Source organism: Haemaphysalis longicornis, unplaced genomic scaffold (genome assembly GCF_048455015.1).
Source record: "Haemaphysalis longicornis isolate Haplotype H1 unplaced genomic scaffold, Haemaphysalis longicornis Haplotype H1 scaffold_13, whole genome shotgun sequence".
Taxonomy (NCBI): domain Eukaryota; kingdom Metazoa; phylum Arthropoda; class Arachnida; order Ixodida; family Ixodidae; genus Haemaphysalis; species Haemaphysalis longicornis.
In genome coordinates this window covers 34,776,655-34,785,308 of record NW_027526233.1, presented here as the reverse complement: position 1 = coordinate 34,785,308, position 8,654 = coordinate 34,776,655, and the positions used below count along the sequence as shown (strand labels likewise).

The 8,654-nt window shown below is 47.5% G+C and overlaps 1 non-coding gene across 1 annotated transcript; it reads right to left on the bottom strand.

The window, feature by feature from the left end:
- Positions 1-3,570: 3,570 nt before the first annotated feature.
- Positions 3,571-3,643, bottom strand: Trnat-ggu (transfer RNA threonine (anticodon GGU)). The gene has a single exon. It is a non-coding gene; the product is annotated as a tRNA-Thr (tRNA).
- Between the last annotated feature and the right edge of the window lie 5,011 nt (positions 3,644-8,654).

The window sequence follows — 8,654 nt, the reverse complement described above, 5'->3', positions numbered from 1 at the left end:
GGAGAGTTTTCGGGCTTGTCTGGGGAGGCGGCAGAATAAAAACGGCGTAAGAAGAGTCAGCTAAGTGTGCGCTTGCGCGCACTACCTGACTGCGGAGAGAAGCGATTGTGTTCCTGACCTGATCTGTAGCGTGGTTGTTCGATTGCGCCGTGTTCGTGTTGCAACGTCTTGGAATCGCGATGAGTGCAGGTGAAGGGGCAGGGACTAAAAAGCGACGACAATTCAGCCTCGATGAGAAGATGAAGATCATCAGTGCCGTGTAGAGCGGCCAGAAAAAAAGGACGTAGCCGAGGAGTACGGTATCAGCGCATCGACCTTGTCGACGTTCCTTAAGTACAAAGAAATGTATGTTTGTAGTTCTGCACTGGGTATTTATTAATTTATGTTACATTTCACTTTAATTCCTTCTTTTCCTTTTTGCTTCATCGTGTTTTCTAATACTGAGTGAATGTACTTATGCCTGCTCTTGTTTCTTGTGGCATAGGGTGTTTAGAAATTTCACCTAGATGCGCGGTTTAGTGTTTTCTATCTCGTGAAAATTTCTTAGTGTTCTTTTGAATATTACTATAGTTTTACATGTATAATATTGCGTTTCCTGTTATTCTATTTGTCCTTTTTTCTCCCCCTTCGAGTCCGCCCTATATATACTACTTATTTTGTATTGCTATATTGTAAATATTTTTTTATAATTTATATTACTACTCTGCAACGCATATAGCTCTATAATATGCCACTGTATAATATGATTCTAGCGGCTTTCACTGTGTTTTATTCTTCTATGTAATATTTAACCGAGGGTCCTGGTGCAGTCTCGACTATGGGACCCTCGTCTGTATAATTCTGCTTTGTAACCTTCATCTTCTTGTAAGATTGAATAAACTTCTTCTTATATATGCTTATCTGCTTTATAGAGTGTCAATTTAGTGCGCGACGCATATAACGAAGTGACGTGTATAACGAACAATTACCGCGGTCCCGCACGCTTCGTTATACAAGCGCTCGACTGTATATATCTATGTAAATATTTATATATATATATATATATTTATATATATATATATATATATATATATATATATATATTTATATATATATATATATATATATATATATATATATATATATATATATATATATATATATATATTTAATCAGGAAACACCTATCAATGCCCCATAGTGCAATAACCCGTCACCGAGGACAGCGAAGAGGATGCGGCTGGCCCGAGCGATCATGGCCGCTTGTAAAAAGATCTCATCGCTCGGCGGCAACATCTTGTAAATACATCACTTCATCGTCACACATAGTTCGCCTCATTATTGTCCTGCCGCCACGTAAGACTTTGGTGGACCGTGCGGGGTACAGTCCCATCCCGGCCACGAGCTTCACCCCTACTCGCCTCATGAGGTTGTCTAATCCTGGCTCTTGGAAACCGTCGGCCCGGCCCAGCCCCGGTAAGCCAGGGATGCGACATTCCCCAGCCCCATGTCCCCTGCCCATGCCCCGCCGAGAGCAGACGAACTGACCAGCCACGACCAGACGTATAGCCGACGACGACCTCCGCCCAGATCTCCTTCGCCTTTCCGAAAGCTTTGGACGCTGCCTGGTGGGGTCGCCGGTGGTCACAGGTGTTCTGGGGCCGGTGCTCATTGCGACCATTATCATCATCAGTAGCCGCAAGGGCTTCATTGTACATGTTCTCATCGCTTTGCTCATCCATGTTGCCACCCTGTCTTTGCCCTGGCCTCGAGCGGGACGGTCGTCTTCCGCCGGGGGGGGGCTGATGTCACGGAACACCTATCAATGCCCCATAGCGCCATAACCCGTCACTGAAGATGTCCAAGATGATGCGGCTGGCCTGAGCGATCATGGCCGCTTGTAAATAGATCTCATCGCTCTGCGGCAACATCTTGTAAATACATGATTTCCTCGTCGCCCTAGGTTCGCCTCATCATTGTCCTGCCATCAAGTAACATTTCGTAACAACATATATATATATATATATATATATATATATATATATATATGTAGCGAATCAGAATAGGAAATGAGGGGCTCGTTGAAAATAACACAGAAATAAGGGTTGGCAGTCGAGAAAACCTCGGAAAGCAAAGGGGAGGATGTGGTAGATCATTGAAACAGATTAAGAATTTGGAAAGAAAGAAAGAAAGTGAAGAAAAAATGCCCGCCATGTGGGATCCGAACCCACGACCTCCAGAATACCGGTCTGGTGCGATAACCACTACGCTACCGGCGGGGCGATTTTCCCATTCACTTTCTGGGGTATTTATGTTAGGTATGTTTGTTTCCTGTGCTTGGGGGTGGTAGCCAGCGCCATTCGGACTAATCGGGGAGAAGGGGACCTTCTTTTTAACCCCCGGGTCGTGACTCGAGTGTCTACGACATGTCCAGAGTGGTCGACCAGCTTTGAACCCTCTTAAGCTCCCTTTGGCAACAAGACTGCCAGAACAGAGGCCCTCGCTATGCATGTAGCGAATCAGAATAGGAAATGAGGGGCTCGTTGAAAATAACACAGAAATAAGGGTTGGCAGTCGAGAAAACCTCGGAAAGCAAAGGGGAGGATGTGGTAGATCATTGAAACAGATTAAGAATTTGGAAAGAAAGAAAGGAAGTGAAGAAAAAATGCCCGCCAGGTGGGATCCGAACCCACGACCTCCAGAATACCGGTCTGGTGCGATAACCACTACGCTACCGGCGGGGCGATTTTCCCATTCACTTTCTGGGGTATTTATGTTAGGTATGTTTGTTTCCTGTGCTTGGGGGTGGTAGCCAGCGCCATTCGGACTAATCGGGGAGAAGGGGACCTTCTTTTTAACCCCCGGGTCGTGACTCGAGTGTCTACGACATGTCCAGAGTGGTCGACCAGCTTTGAACCCTCTTAAGCTCCCTTTGGCAACAAGACTGCCAGAACAGAGGCCCTCGCTATGCATGTAGCGAATCAGAATAGGAAATGAGGGGCTCGTTGAAAATAACACAGAAATAAGGGTTGGCAGTCGAGAAAACCTCGGAAAGCAAAGGGGAGGGTGTGGTAGATCATTGAAACAGATTAAGAATTTGGAAAGAAAGAAAGAAAGTGAAGAAAAAATGCCCGCCAGGTGGGATCCGAACCCACGACCTCCAGAATACCGGTCTGGTGCGATAACCACTACGCTACCGGCGGGGCGATTTTCCCATTCACTTTCTGGGGTATTTATGTTAGGTATGTTTGTTTCCTGTGCTTGGGGGTGGTAGCCAGCGCCATTCGGACTAATCGGGGAGAAGGGGACCTTCTTTTTAACCCCCGGGTCGTGACTCGAGTGTCTACGACATGTCCAGAGTGGTCGACCAGCTTTGAACCCTCTTAAGCTCCCTTTGGCAACAAGACTGCCAGAACAGAGGCCCTCGCTATGCATGTAGCGAATCAGAATAGGAAATGAGGGGCTCGTTGAAAATAACACAGAAATAAGGGTTGGCAGTCGAGAAAACCTCGGAAAGCAAAGGGGAGGATGTGGTAGATCATTGAAACAGATTAAGAATTTGGAAAGAAAGAAAGAAAGTGAAGAAAAAATGCCCGCCAGGTGGGATCCGAACCCACGACCTCCAGAATACCAGTCTGGTGCGATAACCACTACGCTACCGGCGGGGCGATTTTCCCATTCACTTTCTGGGGTATTTATGTTAGGTATGTTTGTTTCCTGTGCTTGGGGGTGGTAGCCAGCGCCATTCGGACTAATCGGGGAGAAGGGGACCTTCTTTTTAACCCCCGGGTCGTGACTCGAGTGTCTACGACATGTCCAGAGTGGTCGACCAGCTTTGAACCCTCTTAAGCTCCCTTTGGCAACAAGACTGCCAGAACAGAGGCCCTCGCTATGCATGTAGCGAATCAGAATAGGAAATGAGGGGCTCGTTGAAAATAACACAGAAATAAGGGTTGGCAGTCGAGAAAACCTAGGAAAGCAAAGGGGAGGATGTGGTAGATCATTGAAACAGATTAAGAATTTGGAAAGAAAGAAAGAAAGTGAAGAAAAAATGCCCGCCAGGTGGGATCCGAACCCACGACCTCCAGAATACCGGTCTGGTGCGATAACCACTACGCTACCGGCGGGGCGATTTTCCCATTCACTTTCTGGGGTATTTATGTTAGGTATGTTTGTTTCCTGTGCTTGTTTCATATATATATATATATATATATATATATATATATATATACACATACGCATAAGGCAAGTATAGACCGAGACACACGAGAAAGCCAATAAAAAAATAAATGTTTACGGACGTTTCAGGAAGAGGACTTCTCTCTTCAGAGTACTCTGAAGAAAGGAACTCCTCTTCCTGAAACATCAGTAAACTTTTATTTTTATCATTCATGTCTTTCTCGTTTGGCTCTGCCTCTACTTACCTTATTTTTCGGCGCACTGTGAGAGTTCTTGTTTCAACACTATGTTTATATCTATATAAATATATATATATATATATGTATATATATATATGTAAGAAAAGAAATCTTTGAACAAGGTAAAAGCACGATTCTTGCCACAATCGTGCTTTTATCTTGTTTAAAAGTTTTTTTTCTTGAGTTCTTTACCATCTTAAAAAGTTCATATATATATAGTTATATGTATATATATAATATATATATATTTATTTATTGGAAGATGGGTTTATTTCCGAAGGAAATGCAGCAGGATGCTCAGCAAAGGTAGTCCAAAGCAAACAAGGCGATTAGCTGTCTCTCTCGCGCTTTTGTCGCGGTCCACGCTAATTTGTTTTGCCACGTTCACTGGTTCGTCATCTTCTCGTTATTCTACATGGCCAATCTCCTTGAAAGGGCAAGAGACACTTAACATACAACTGTTCACCGATGTTACCACGAACAGAACTATGGACGGATGGCTGCTCTGGCGGCTTCGGTGTACTTGTGCCGCTTATCCACGACTATATAAATATACATATAAATAATATATATATATATATATATATATATATATATATAGCGAATCAGAATAGGAAATGAGGGGCTCGTTGAAAATAACACAGAAATAAGGGTTGGCAGTCGAGAAAACCTCGGAAAGCAAAGGGGAGGATGTGGTAGATCATTGAAACAGATTAAGAATTTGGAAAGAAAGAAAGAAAGTGAAGAAAAAATGCCCGCCAGGTGGGATCCGAACCCACGACCTCCAGAATACCGGTCTGGTGCGATATATATATATATATATATATATATATATATATATATATATATATATATATATATATATATATATATATATATATATTGCACCAATTTCTACTTTCTCAATTTGTATGACGCTATGGTAGTGCTCGCTTCAAGGACACATGGAAGATGCCTCCTACTTTCGTGTCTAATCTACCTTGCACTCTGTGTGATTCTCACGACCATTATCATCACCGTATCGTAGCTCATCTGTTTCTCATACCCACCCACATCATCATTCTTCGGACTGGTAATCTCGGTTGCCTCTCAGAATAAACGCGCCGTATCGACAGACTCTGCGACGTGTCTTCTAGGTGACGGCTGCCTTTGACGTCTCCCTCAAGTGACGTCTCCCTCAAGAGGAGCACCTCAGTCCTGTCATCTGTCTTTCCCAGTCGCACAGCTGGAACTCCGTTCCGGTAGGCGCTCCCCTCCGAGGATGCAGCACGAGAGTGCGAACCGCCACTGCCCCCCCTCCGGAGCGTCAGCTGCCGTGCCTGCTGCGTTTACCATCGCTAGCCACCAACCAAGTCCGCCAGATTTTGCTGGCCTTTGACGTGAGGATGTCGACGAGTGGCTGGATAGTTATTATTGGGTCAGCAACTTTAATCGGTGGGTTGAGGCATTCAAACTCGGAATTGTTTTCTTCTCTCTGCACAAGGCGGCCAAGACGTGGTTCCGTAACAACGAACGCACTATCACAGACTGGACTGGCTTTACTCAGTAGCTACGAAAAATTTTTTGGCACGCCGTCCATTTGCGCTGACGTAGCCAGACAAAATCTTGCCTCTCGAATTCAACGCCCTGATGAGACATCCTCGTACATTGTGGATGTCGTCACTCTTTGTCGCCTTGTGGATGAAACCATGCCAGACGCTGACCAGGTGCGTCATATATTGAAACGTATCTCTCCGTTTGCCTTTAATGCTCTGTCTTTAGAAAATCCTGTAAGAGTTAGCGATGTCCGCAAGACTTGTCAACGGCTGGACCGACTCAATCTATTCGCCTTCACCAGGAGGCTTGGGCCCTCCTCAATATGGGGACTCGAATCTGAGCAGTCTCATTCGCACGATCATTCACGAGGAACTGCAGCACTACGACTCCCCTTGCTCGTCGCGTGGCCATTGTCACACCAATACGACTGAGCTCCGAGATATTGTCAGTTAGGAGCTAACATCCATGACGGGGTATTTACCCGCACGTCCTCCTCTTGCCACCATCTGCACGCAGTCCTACTCGCCCACGACCCCTCCCCTGGCCACCGTCTACGCACTGTCCCGCTCTGCGATTGCGGCCAAACCGCCCTTGCAGGCTGAGCGACCGTCACGGCAGGCCAATGTGCCACCGATTGCAGCAGCACCTGTTTCCCCGCATGATTACACCTCCATGCGACCACGCCGTCAACGGTTTCCTGGAGATGGCCCAGTGTGCTACTATTGTGGAATCAGGGGCCACATTTCTCGTTTCTGTCGTCGACGTCAGCAAGACGAGCGGAGAGGCTACGCCCTATTCGAACGTGACTATTCCCGGTTCTCCTACGGCTATTGGCGTACCGAACACGTTTCTCCTCCGCGTCACCCTTCTTCGCCTCTAGTGCCACTCCACCCTCCGAGTCATCGTGCTGCATGCCGCCGCTACCCTTGACCGTACCGTCGTTCCTCGTCGCCCCTCCATTCTGCCACGCATGCTACTAACACCCACCAGTAAAACTAGCTTTTGCAGTTTTTCGAGGGAAATCTGCAGTAGTGGGAACAACGACAACTCCTCAAGAAAGGCCCTCGAACACTGCAAGAGTTGAAGTAAAACGTGTAAAGGTTGATGCACTTATTGACACAGGAGCCAGTATTTCAGTGATTGATGGTTATTTTTGTTCAGAGCTACGCAAAGTGAAAACCCCATACACTGGCGCCTCATGTAATGCGAATCAAGGTGCAATCAAACCTACTGTGCCTGTTTTTCTAGATGTAATTCGGCACCACATACAGTGTGAGGTTTTGCCGCAATACGCCAATCATCTCATTTTAGGGTGGGAGTTCCTCTCATCTGCATCCGCCGTAATCTCCTGTCCCCACCCCGACATCGAACTGACGGAAACAGACGATTCAAGTGTTCCTGACGCGCCACAGGGCTTAGTTGCCAGCGCGGAGTACCTCCTCGACCCTGCAACGAGAAAGTCATATCCACTAGTTCTGATCAATTTTGTGATCGTGACGCCCTCATCGTTCCCACTCCTCGCTTTCTTTCGAAAGGTTTGGTGATCGGTACGAGTCTCGTGCGCTTTTTACACGGAGCTGCTGACATAATCGCCGTTAACACCAATCGTGAGCCCATGCTCCTAAGCGCACTACAATTGCTAGTGTTGCTGACTCGGAGGCCACCTGTATTTTCCCGCTCTGTGCAGTGTCATCTCCTGCTCATCTCAATTCCGGCTCACTTGGCGGTGATCTAACCGCTACGATGGGTTCTGACCTCTCTCCGGCTGACACCGAATCGTTAGATGCGGTTCCGGCCAAACACAAATCTCTATTTGACGCTAACTGCACCACACTCGGTCAGACGTAGGTGGCAACGCATCGCATCAAAACCGATGGGTATCGCATTATTCACCGCCGTCCTTACCGTGTGTCCTCCTCAGAAAGGAAAGTTATCAGCGACAACGTCAGCTATATAGCTGACAGGTTTATTATATAGAGCAGATGGAGTGGAGAGGAGGACATGGGAGAGGAGACGCGCATGCACGCGTATCGCGCAGCTGGCGTGTTGCCGTTATCTTGAGTGATCTGGTGTTTAGTAGCGCCAGAGGGAATTCCACGTCCGGGTCCACACCGGTGGCAAAGGCACGCAAGTACTGTTGTGCTGCGGTGCGTAGGCGGTGGTGCTCGAGGCCCCGAAACTCGTCCATCATGTTCTTGGCGATGTTCTCGTCTCTATGGTAGAATCGGTATTCTCCGTCAGCGTTGGTGAGGTAAAGGTTGTTGACGTTGGTGCACCGGCTGAGAGCAACGTCCCCAGGCAGCACAAGACTGTTCGGTCTAAAACAGGCCGGTGTTTTTGGCCGGTGATGTTCTGTCCGGCCGTTTTACGGCAACCATGTTCGGCCCATGTCCATATGTGGGCCTTTTGGACGTATACGGCCGTACTCCCATGGCTGTCCAACGGCCAGTGTCCGTCGGCCAGTCTACCGGCTTACGGTCATCCGGCCAGATTCCAGCCGTAGGGCTCCGGCCATTCGAAAGCCACCGTGTACGGCCGAAGTACGGCCACCGGAGGACAGCCGAGATGCGGTCGTCGGACTCCACCCTGACTAAAGCTACCGGAAATACGGCCGTGCTACGGGCATTGGAGTTCAGCCACAGTACGTTAACTCTACTTAGGCGGTCACTGCATGTCGCGCAAGCAGATGACTCATTCGCGCAGTGCAGAAGCAGCACAAACC